This window comes from Chiloscyllium plagiosum, chromosome 23, assembly GCF_004010195.1.
Source record: "Chiloscyllium plagiosum isolate BGI_BamShark_2017 chromosome 23, ASM401019v2, whole genome shotgun sequence".
In the NCBI taxonomy this organism is placed as follows: Eukaryota; Metazoa; Chordata; class Chondrichthyes; order Orectolobiformes; family Hemiscylliidae; genus Chiloscyllium; species Chiloscyllium plagiosum.
The window spans coordinates 8,869,425-8,881,911 of record NC_057732.1 but is presented as its reverse complement, the minus strand read 5'-3'; the positions used below and the strand labels follow the sequence as shown (position 1 = coordinate 8,881,911).

The 12,487-nt window shown below is 40.5% G+C and overlaps 1 protein-coding gene across 8 annotated transcripts in view; it reads left to right on the top strand.

Moving 5' to 3' along the window:
* pde3a (phosphodiesterase 3A, cGMP-inhibited) overlaps positions 1–12,487 on the top strand; it is a 487,762-nt gene that overhangs the window by 335,970 nt on the left and 139,305 nt on the right. The gene's annotated exons all lie outside the window — the stretch shown is intronic.

Here is a 12,487-nt window from a genome sequence, read left to right as displayed (position 1 = left end):
CAGATTGTTTCAGAGAACATCTCTGGGACACCCACACCCACCAACCCCACAGCCCCATGACTGAATACTTCAACTCCCCCTCCCACTCTGTCAAGGACATGCAGGTCCTGGGCCTCCTTCACCGCCAAACCGTTAGCACCCGACACCCGGAGAAAGAATGCCTCATATTCTGCCTTGAAACCCTGCAACCACACGGGATAAATGTGGATTTCAACAGCTTCCTAATTTCCCATCCCCCACATTATCCCAGTCCCAAGCCTCCAACTTGGCGCCTTCAACTTGGCACCGCCTTCCAGACCATCCATCACTCCCCCGTCTGACCTATCACCTTCATCCACCTATCGTTTTCCCAGCTACCTCCCCTAACCCCACCCCCTCCCATTTATCTCTCAACCCCGACCCACAAGCCTCTTCCTGATAAAGAGCTTATGCCCGAAATGTTGATTCTCCTGCTCCTCGGATGCTGCCTGACCAGCTGTGCTTTTCCAGTACCACACTCTCAACTCTTGTACCGGTTTAAAGTCATGCCATTTGGTATGAAAATTGTGCCAGTTACTTTTCAAAGACTAACCTATATTGCCATTTCTGGATTGTGTGGTACACATCGACAACCTGATGATTTTTAATTACACGTGGAAGGAACATTTGGAACATTTATAGGAATCATTTGACTTGGGGAGGTGGGCTTAGTGATAAACCTGACTAAGAGTGAGTTCGCAAAAGCCCAAGTCACGTTCCTGTGCCATGTCATTAGACATGGACAAATGGCTCCTTAAAGGGTATTGAGGAGCTACGCATTCCATTGACAAAGAGGGAAGTGCAGGTAGACAATCCTTTATCTTAAACCCTTGGGACCAGCGTCTTTCAGATTTCGGAATTTTTTTGGATAAAGGCTTAAACCACAGTTTTAGAGTAATTTTTTTTTAAATTACCAAACAGCAGAAGCACCTATGGTTACTTTGAGCACTGAGACAGGATTGACGCCAGCCAGTGTTGAGCCACACCTATACGTCACGCCTGTGTGACGGTGGGTTGAGTGGGTGTGGGAGTTGACTTAACTGTTTGCACGCCGAACAACATGGTTATTGAGAAAACAAAAATTCAGGAAAAGGCTTTGGATTTTGGAGCTTTTTGGATATCAGGATTTCGAATTAAGGATTGTCAACCTGTACTAAGATTCCTAGGAATCAGTGGTATTTACTGGAAATCATAAAGTGCAGTGTGGTTGCTCCAGTGACTGACTTGCTGAAGAAGTGCAGAAAATTTCAGTGGATAGAGGAGTGTGAGAAGGCACTTGACAGCCTGAAAGCTGTGTTAACCACTGACCCAGTGTTAGCCACACCTAATAACCCAAAGCTGTTCAAAGTGGCTATCTATGCGAATAGTGTGGATGTCAATGCTGTACTCTTGCAAAAAGATGATGAGAAGGAGAAAATTGAACAATCATCAACAGAAATATTCCACAATCGCGAAGAAGATCTTGAGTTTGGTGTTGGCATTGCAACATTTCAACATTTATTTGCCAGTAATGTGTCTGACACAATTGTATATACTAATCATAAGCCCTTAAAGTTTTTGGGAGAATTTTAGGATAGAAATTCCAGACTATTTAGCTTATTATTGCAGCCTTTTAATTTGAAACTTGTTCACGTGGCAGGATGAGAGAATGTAATTGCCGATGCATTGTCACGATTTTGATGAAGGAAGATGGAAACATTCGATGGCGGGATAAAAATGGACTGAAATGGACTGTAGTGATAAATATTTGCATGGGTAGAGTCAATGCAATGTATATATATATTTTTTTTTTTCAGGTTTACTACAGGTAAGGTTGAAAAGGAAGAAAGATTGAGGCAAAGGTGCCAAGCGGTCTGCTCAAAACCTATAAAATAAAGAGCTTGTGAGACCTTGGGACTTTAAAAATGTTTTACAATAGTAGCAGCCTGGATGCATGGGTCAAGTTCCTAAAGAAGCGGGATTTTAAGTTTTATCTTTCTGCAGTTGCTGGGGTCTTGAAGCGGGATGTGGAAGCTCTTATTCTTGCCTCTGTTACAACTAATTGGGGTTCTCTTCCTGCTGCTTTATTTGCACTTGAGACAATCAATTTTACTGAATTTGCCTTTGCCAAGGGTGTGTTTATGGGATGTTACTATAGTGGAACAGTTAATTAGTAGTAGTTAATAGATATTGTTAAACATTTCAATAGAGTTTCAGTTAAGTCAATGCTTTTGTTTTGTTTTTAGTGTTTGCCGAATAGTTTGACCAATCGAATTGCGTCCGGAACGCAACACCTTAAAATTAACTTTAAAATAAGAAAACATTAGGGTCTAGCCTATCTAATATATTTTGAGAGAGTTTAATCTGGTCCACAACAATTATGCAAGCAGTAAAACTGTGTAGTGCTCTTCATACATAGTGAAAATAAAGCATGTAGGATAAAGCTGAAAACTAACAAATATCTTTTGTTATCGTGGCGATAGGGCTCTCATAACTATTTGTGATTGTCATTTAGGAATTACATTCAGGAGTGAATTAAATGCTGATTTCACTCAGCATTTAAAAGTATTAAAGCTCTGTAAAAAACCTTCAGGAATATTAGGGTTCTGCTTGGATCATTCTGCTGTCTCCTGATAATAATCAGTAAAATCTTTGTGTGTTTACTGTCACTCCTCATGTTTGTCCACTTGCAAATAATGAATGCGCGGCTTTAGCCCAGTAAACAATGCAAATTAATTTTTTGGATGCTCCAACATCATTAAGCAAACAAGCTTATCACAAGGGCTTTGAGTACTCTTAAATTGACCACATACAATTATTGTTAAATCCATCGAACACAAGGTAAGTGTGGCTAGTACCACAGTCTGATTCATGTTGAAGCATTAATAGGCTTTGGCAGCAGGGTTTTGAGACTTTTTGTGAGTTTCAGTTCTGATTGAAGACTTATACTTTTCTAGATTATGTGATTGTCACTCCAGCATTAGAAAGCCTGGTTGTGTACAAACCTTATCAGTTTTGAATTGTAAGCTGGAAATGACTTGCAGACTTTGGAACAGCTTCTGGTAAAAGGAATGGAGCAGACTTGTTTGTTTATGAGGGTCAGACCTGGAGGCTAGTTGCAGGATGAACCTTAAATGAAAAGGTTCTAACAGACATCAGCAACCCTAGGAAGAGCATTGTGTTTAAATAAATAGCAAAAGTTGGCTATTAACAATGTAAGTACCTGGGAATTGGTTCCGGCAAGTCTGGAAGATACACTATGTTCAAGTAGATGCTGTTGATGATTAGTAATTGAAGCTTCAGGAGGGGTTGATCAGTCTATCGGGGCAGAACTAGAACTAAAACTGTTTGTTTGAACTATATTTCCCGAGTGACAGTTCTGAATTGCTGCTGAGATAGCTTGGAGATTTTAAAGCCTCCAGCCTAATCTGATACACCAGCTTCCAGAAGCGCAAAGTGTAGAAAGCTGAGTTTGAAGTAGTGCTGCTTTTGCTTGGGTGAACTGAGAAGGTGACCCTGATCAATGTTTCTGAAGAAGCAGTGAAGGAATCTACATTTAGTGCATTGTGAATCTCATTTAAGTAATCTGGCCAGTTTTGTAAGGTAAGGAATGAATGAAAGAAACTGCATGTGTTTGTCTATCTGCCTTTTGCGTGAATGGGGACTGAAAACTAAAGGTTTGGGCTTAAAGCACAGATGTTAATCAGGTCACCGTGTTGTTTAATTTCCTCTCTCCTGAAGTTTTTGGGTGTGTCATAGATAGTTAAGTATTTTGTTTAAGCATCAAAACCAGTATCTGAAATTTAATTGTTTGCAAAGTCTGGGATTAGTTATTGAAAAACCTGGCTTAGAGTGGTGCTGGAAAAGCACAGCAGGTTAGGCAGCATCTGAGGAACAGGAAAATCAATGTTTCGGGTGAAAGCCCTTCTTCAGGATGCTCCTCGGATGCTGCCTGACCTGCTCTAATCTTGACTCTAATCTCCAGCATCTGCAGTACCCACTTCTGCCGTATTGAAAGGCCTGGATCGGAGCCACTGAAGTAACCATTTGGGGGTCTTCTGTGGTTAAAATTTAACATGCTATGAATACACAGCTAGAAAGGCTGATTTGACTTGGCTATCCATCTCCATGCCGTAATAGTTGGCAGAGTCTCAACTAGGAAATTCAAGTTAAAATCTATGTATTTGGGGAATATGTGAGTTTGGGATTTTCCCATGGGATAGGTAGCAGGACTTGCTTGAGCGACCGGAGGGAGACATCAGTCTAAGAGAATGGGTGGCGGCAAACAAATATGCCACTAAATGGAGGAGGATCACTTTAGCCTTCATGGTGCTACCAGCTACATTTGAAGGGGTACATTTAGGAGGATCGAGGGGTGGCTTCACACATGCACGCTCTTGATGACAACGGTTGGCTTCAGTGCACAGCAGGCAAGGGTATTTTTCATGCCCTTCACCTGAAGATAAAAGCCAGTAAATTACCCAGCTCTTGACCATCTGACATCTCACCATTGCCCTGAAACAATGGCAATTTTGTGACATCTAGTCTGCCCCCATGCCAATGGGGTCAGTATATTTGGAACTGTGTTATCTCAAATTATGTGCTTCTCATCCTGCAGGACAAAGGGGGAAAGATTTATGAGAGGTCTGCCCCCCATACCTACTGCACCTCTCAGTGATCTCCCTTGTTTAATACTGCATGAGTTGAGCAGAACTATCAGCACTTGGTCTACTCTGGTCGTGTGTGTGTTTGCAAATGCATACAATGAAGTTGGAAAGCTATTTTGCAGTTGTACAGGATGCTGGTGAGGCTGCACTTGGAGTATTGTATTCAGTTTTGGTCACCTTGCTGTAGGAAGGATGTTATTAAATGGGTAAGAGTGCAAAAGAAATTTACAAGGATGATGCCAGGACTCAATGGTCTGAGTTATAGGGAGAGGTTAGTCAAGCTAGGACTTTTTCTTTCATGCATAGGAGACTGAGGGGGGATCTTATAGAAGTGTATAAAATCATGAGATGCATGGATAGGCATTAATTGTTTTTCCCAGGGTTGGGGAATTGAAGACTAGAGGGAAAGAATAAAAGGGAACCTGAGGGGCAACTTTTATTACACAGAGGGTGGTACGCATGTAGAATGAGCTGCCAGCAGAAGTGGTTGAGGTTAAAAGGCATTTGGACAAATACATGGATAGGAAAGGTTCAGAAGGAGATGGGTCAAGAGCAGGGACAAAGGGTTAGCTTGGACGGACGTTTTGGTCGGCACGGACCATTTTGAGTCAAAGGGTCTGTCTCCATGCTGTAGGACAGCACGATGCTGTGTGTCTGTGTGTAGGCACATGCAAGTTTATAGAGAGCAAGGGAGCTGTCAACCTGTTTCAATTGCTACTCACCAAAACCGCATCATTGTTATGTCAATCATTTTCCACTCTAGACCTCTCTCTTTCTGCTGACTGCCCAGCTGCTTAGGTCCAACCTTACTTGCATTCTGTGGGGAAGCAAAGTCCCAGCTGTGAGGCTTACATTTTCCTGGTGGGGTCCACTAGAGCTTTACCACTCCTAATTCTAGCCCCAGAAAGTTTTAGAAGTAACAAGATTACTTTGCATTACTTTGTATTACCATTTTCCTTCTTGTCGGAGCTCCTCAGCAAGGAATAAACTCTGTGGAGGTCCAATTACTGCTATCATACTCAAATTGGTGTATTGAAAGAAGGATCCTGTCAGGTTTTAGCAAGTTCCTTTGCTCTTGATTTGGAAGGGGATTCATTGGGCTTCCTAATGTTGCTGTAAACCATGGTTTTGTATTTGTCCAGCCATACAGTTTCTAGCACTAAAGCATGTGTTGTATCCTCCTGGAGAGAAGTATCCACAACATTGTGATAGAGAGAAAGATCTATGTGCAACCAACTGATCCAACTAATGTCATATATTGGAAAAGGACAGAAGAAGGGAAGTAGGAATTATATCAGGATAGCAAAGCACTACAAAGAGTGTCTCGAAGCTTGAGATCAATTTACAGTGCAAATTTTACTGAGATTATTGTAGACATATTCATAGAGACCTAGAGATGTATAGCACAGAAACAGACCCTTTGGTCCAACACGTCCATACAGACCAGAGATCCTAAATTAATCTAGTCACATTTGCCAGCATTTTGCTCATGTCTCTCTAAACCTTTCCTATCCATGTTATAATTGTAGCAGCCTCCACCACTTTCTCTGGCACTTCATTCCATACATGCACCACCCTCTCTCTCTGCATGAAAAAGTTATCCCTTAGGTCACTTTTAACTCTTTCCCCTCCCACCTTAAACCTCACTTGAAGAAGTAGGAAAGAGAAAGAAGTCACTTTCATTTAAATAGATCTTCCATCCAACATTTCCCAGATCACTTCACCAAGAATTTAGGAAGTGAAGGGGAATAGAATAAGAGCTTATTACGAACCAAAACCACAAACTAATGTAAGTAACTATAATACTTGATACTTTGAAGCTGTTAAGTTGCAGAACAGAGTGCCACCTAGTGTGAATAATGTGTCTGGTTGGGGAGAGGCAGACTAGTGGAGATAGTGAGTTGTGTTTGTTGTCAAAGAAGATTAATAAGAAGTTTGGTGATCATATGTTCATTTGTAAAACTCTGATGGTCAGCTTCAATTAGTGGAGCTGCTACCTTGCAGGTGAATTTGAGCAAGTGTGGCGTTTAATTGGAAAGTTCTCCCTTGGTGTCTCCACCAATTTTAAAACCACAAACAACACCATTTAAAAAAAAACAGGCTGTCTGGTTAATGACTAGTTATTTTAAGCAGCCAGTGGTGTACAGATTGGATGCCATGTTATCTACTTCAATGGTAAAGTCACCATAGTCCTACCAGACCATAGCAGTGCTCTCTCAATAGAGAGAGACAACTGGTGGTGGTTTAACCTGATGGTCACCACACCTCAGGCAAGGGGGTGTCCTTCATGGTAACCCTGGCCAGTGCTGGAATTGAACCCATGTAGTTGGTATCACTATTTGGTAAACCAGCATCCACTCAACTGTGACTAGACTTCAACACATTGGTTGGGATATTGTGAAGTTGTGTAAGGTGCTGCATAGGTGCTAAAATGGCCTGGTCTCCACTAAGTCATCTGTTGTATTTGTGTCCTGACCATTTCATTTCAATCAGGGAGAGAAAATATTATATAAATGAAGAAGTATGGAATTGTTGAGGTTATTGCATTGTCTTTAAACTCTGTGAAGTAAATGCACGATTCCCAGTGTTCCCCGAGAACAGGGTTGAGAGACAAGTCTACAAGATATCTCATATGCCATTGAGAGCAGTTTCTTAATGGTGAAAGTGCGAGGTTGATGATTTCTTCTTAGTAGAAAGTGAGGACTGCAGATGCTGGAGATCAGAGCTGAAAATGTGTTGCTGGAAAAGCGCAGCAGGTCAGGCAGCGTCCAAGGAGCAGGAGAATCGACGTTTCGGGCATGAGCCCTTCTTCAGGAATTCCTGAAGAAGGGCTCATGCCCGAAATGTCGATTCTCCTGCTCCTTGGATGCTGCCTGACCTGCTGCGCTTTTCCAGCAACACATTTTCAGCTTTCTTCCTAGTATCAGGCTCCAACTCCAGAAATTGCAAATTCTGCCAATATACTGTGGTGCTGATCAATCCCAAATTCTGAAACAAAATGGCAAATTAGTTTGATCTTTTCATCAGCATAGTTTTGAATAAGGAAACTTTTAAAGAGAGCCAGTGCTACTTTTTTTAATGAAATGCAAAAGTCCATTCATTTGATTTGTCCATATATTTTTCATACTAAGTGCTGTGTAAATACCTTGAACATCATGATACTGTTACAGCTGTTGGTGATCAGTTCAAAATCAGGGCTTTCAAAAGGAAATTACTTAAGCATCTGAAGAGGGAGAATTTGCAGGGTAGTGGGAAATGGGACTAAGTTAGTTAGAAAGAGGCAGCTTGATGGACTGAAAACAGTAAACGTTGTTTTAAACGGAACCTTATTAACCGGCCCGCTTGATAAACCGGCAAAATGTAAGCCCTTAAGTACCACGTTGTTACAGTACTTATGCTGTAAATAAAGTATAACGGTGATGTGTATACCCCCTGCATTACCTTTGTATAACTTAATGTGTGTTTTTACATTGATTTTAGGAGTATGTTGATATTTTTAACATAGATGATTTGAGGGGTGTTGATGTCTTGAAGCTTTGCTTGGTCAGGGTTTACCGCGGTTTGTGTACCTCTCTATTATCCGGAGTATTGATCAACCGCACACTCCGCGACCTATAGGGGCCGGTTAATAAAAGGTTTGCCGTCGCTTCTTTTTATACGTTGGCTGCAGAATGATCCTAAGTTTCCGATGTGCCACACTTCATGAGTGAAATCTAAAAAAAAGTAATTGGGAGGTTAAAGTGTGGTACAGAGTGAAGGGAGATCAGAGACTATAAAAGCCAACAAAACCCATTACTGTGCAATGTGTTAATTAAAGCAATTATGCTTGTATAATATACAAAACGGGCTGTAGTATTTTCTTAGTTTCTATACTTTTTCATTGCATGACGGAGTTTTAATATTTCTGTCATGTGTTAAACAGATAAGGCCATGCAAATTGTTGCCTGTGAAGTTTCAAGGTATGTGTGAGAAGTGGAAATGCAGCCGGAAGCTGGGCAAATAAACATCACTGAAAAGTTGCCTCTGAGACTGTATTTACTCAGCCAGTGATTGGTAGAGACAAGTTGGCTCAATGTTACTACATTTTGGAGCATTTGGTGGTGATGTGTCAGGACTGGTAGATGATTACCAGCTCCTTCTAGCAGACTGCTCTTGGCCTTACAACCTGCCCTTGCTTCACTTGATAGCTGAGGTAAAACCTGAAGAAATGTTAATGGAAATGAATGCTTAAAGGTTCTCTTGGTTAATGACTGGCCTTGCTCAGTGAAATAAATAACAAATAATGGGTTGCCGTGAAGTGATTTGTATTTGAGAGACATTTTGATGTCATTCCACATCTATTTAAAATAAGCTTTTCAATTGGAAATGTCATTGAAGCTATTTACCATTTAATATAAATTATTGCTGACAATAGTGAGATTTATTCAGTGAATCACTGGACTGTTCAGGCAAGGAGAGGTCCCAGGTTTGATCCCAAAGCTTTTACTGAGTGACAGGATCGTGAGGAGGCTTCAATCTCGGGGTGGGCGGGTGGTTGGTATTCTATCATCTGAACAAGATGATGGATGAATGTGCAACAAACTGAATGCATTGGGATAGCATCACATGCTGCCACCTTGCTGCTGCCTGAGGAGTCCATTCAGGGACAGCAGCTCCTTTGAAGTGGTTATCAGGAGACATATGCTCTGAAGCTTTTGGTGTTTGTGCCTGTTACCAAGCCACTGTCTATCATAGACACACGCACACACACACACACCGCATGCCTTGAATGTTGCCATTTTCCTTAGTCATCATCACTTAGTGATTCTGAGGTCCAAAAACCAATGTTCGGGGGTCTTCGTGTCAAACTGGTTCCTAACTTTCAGTAAATAGGGCTGCCAACCTTCCACCATTATTGTGGAATTTCCAGTGGAGAATTAATCACTAGAACACTACTGCAGGCAACCAAACAGAAAATTCATAGACCACTAAACAAATTTTAAAAAAAATATTCTTTAAATGTTTTATTTGATTCATGATTAAAATACTGGAAATTAGGAAAATAAGCAGTTTGTTTAGTAGCCAAGATTAGCTCTATATTGAATCAAAGTGTGCGTTTGCTTTCTAATGGGGAAGATATTGGGTCATGTGAATCGACCAATGGTATTGGGGTGGGCCAAGAGGTCATGTGATTAAACCTCCAGATTTACGCACAACCAGTATTGGCAACTCTGTTGGGACATCAAACTACAGCAACATCCTGAGCAAACAGGAATCTCATTAAAAAGGTCAAGTGAAATTATTCCATTTATTTAGCGAATCAAAGTTGATCAAAAGAGAAAAAAATTCTTTGATCAAAATCTAAAGCAGAAAATGTCAGTACTTGGCTCTCAATAACTAGATGCAGCAATATTTCAGTAAACTGATAATACAGCTGGCACTGGTCAATATAAAACAAAATATAACATTGTAAATGGAACAGAGAGACTTGGATATCTATTTTGTCCAAAGTGGCAAAGCAGCTTGAGAAATTAGTTATGGAGGTATATGGGTTCTGGTGTTTATAAATAGAGGCCTAAGAACAGAAAAACAAAGATGTCATGAAACACAAGTGAAGCCACAACTGGAATATAGTATCCCATTCTGAGAACCATACTATTGGAATGATGCAAAGTCTTTAGATTGAGTGCAGAAAAATTCACAAGTACATCTCAAGGGATGAGGAGATTTGCAGTTGTTTTCCTCTGAGAAGCCATGGTAGAAATACGATTTGTTAGAGATACATAAAATAATGAAAGGTTCAAACAGAGCAGATAGAGGGAATAATTCACAATGGCAAAAGAGCCAACAGGCAGAGGACAAAGACACAATGTATTTCACAAAAGAATTAAAGCAGGGAAAAGAGTGAGTGGTTATTTGGTTTTTAGCATTGGGATTGCATTGCCTGAAAGGGAGTCACTTCGTGGGGGTGCTGGTGTTGGATTGGGTTAGATGCCACACGACACCAGTTTATAGTCCAACAGGTTTATTTGAAGTCACAAGCTTTCAGAGTGCTGCTCTTCCATCATCTTGTGCATCAAATCTAATTTTCTGTCTGTTCCTCAAATCCATCGATCCCCACAGGAACCAAAAATATATCAACCCCAGCCTTATTTGTATTCAACAGTGAAACATCCACTTTTGAGTAGAAAATTCCAAAGATACATGACCCTTCGAGTGAAGTAATTACTTATCTCCATCTTAAATGATCATCCCCTTATCCTGAGACTTTGCCCCTATGTTTTGGATTCCCCATCCAGCAGAAACAATTTTTCAATCCTCCCAAGACCCGTCAGAATTTCATAGATTTCAATGAGATCACCTCATATTGTTCTAAACTTCAGAGGGTATCGACCAGTTTACTCAACCTCATCAGTCCCGGCGACCAACTTAATGAATCAGAAAATAACAGACTTAGCAGTTTCTGGCAAACCTTAAGATTTAAGATTACACAATATCTTCCCTAATAACAATGCTTAGCCTAAATATTGGCAACTTCAACATCATAGACATTTTCTTTTATACATTATTCAGGCATTGAGAACAGCAAGTGTATTGTGATCTTATCAAGACCATCTTCTCTCCATGATTTGGAGATGCCGGTGTTGGACTGGGGTGTACAAAGTTAAAAATCACACAACACCAGGTTATAGTCCAACAGGTTTAATTGGAAGCACACTAGCTTTCGGAGCATTGCTCCTTTATCAGGTAATCTCCTCTTCAGTCATTGTTCGAACACCTAAGTCTTAATCATTTTAAATGAGCAAAGTCTAAATGGGAAGTAAAGGAAAGGGTTAGTATGGTAATATCTCATGTGGTTGGCATTGTGTTGGAAGATAATTGGGTTACATTGATGAACTGATCTCTTGAATGCAAAACTGACCTCACTTTCTACCCGTGGTTTGAAAATAAATCAAAAACTTCAAATGAGAATATTTCACAATACAATTCGACTGCACCTACCATAATGCTGTGAAGAAGCTCACATCCTAATGCAGCAACTCCAGTGTAACTACATGGTTTCTGGGGTCAGGCTCCCACTTCTTATTGAAATGTAGCATGTGAAAAAAAGAGTCAAAGGTGTTTACCATCTAATTTAAACTCTATGGGTTAAAATTGGTCTATAGCAGCATGGCGAAAGATACATGTAGAGAAATCAGTAAGTCTAACATCTGTTGTTGGGAAATGTCAAATCCATTCTTAACTATCTAATAGCAGGACATTTGGAGAATCACAAAACGAACAAAACCTTCATGCTTTTGTGAAAGGGGAATTGTGTTAATCAATTTTGTTGAGGACAAGCAAGGTGAATCAAGAGAAACTTATAGATGTGGTAAACTTAAATTTCCAAATGGCATTCACTAATATGCCACATGTTAAATTTTACTTCAGAAATTAAGAGCTCATAGCATGGTTAACTAACAGAAGCTGGAGAAATCTACATTCATCTGGGCAGCTAACAGAAGCAGAGTAGAGATAATTTTAGGTTGTAAAATAATAAATAATCATAGGGCAATTTTCAGGTTGGCAAGATTTAACTTGGGCGCCACAGAAATCATACTGGTGCCTCAACGATTTATAATCTAAATTAATGACTTGGATGAAGAAAATGAAGGTATCATTGCTAAGTTTGCTGACTACATAAAGGTAGATAGGAAAGTCTGCAAACTGACCGACTCCCACAGCTACCTAGATTACACCTCCTCCCACCCTGCTCCCTGTAAAAACGCCATCCCATATTCCCAATTCCTTCACATCCGCCGCATCTGCTCCCAGGAGGACCAATTCCACTACTGAACAACCCA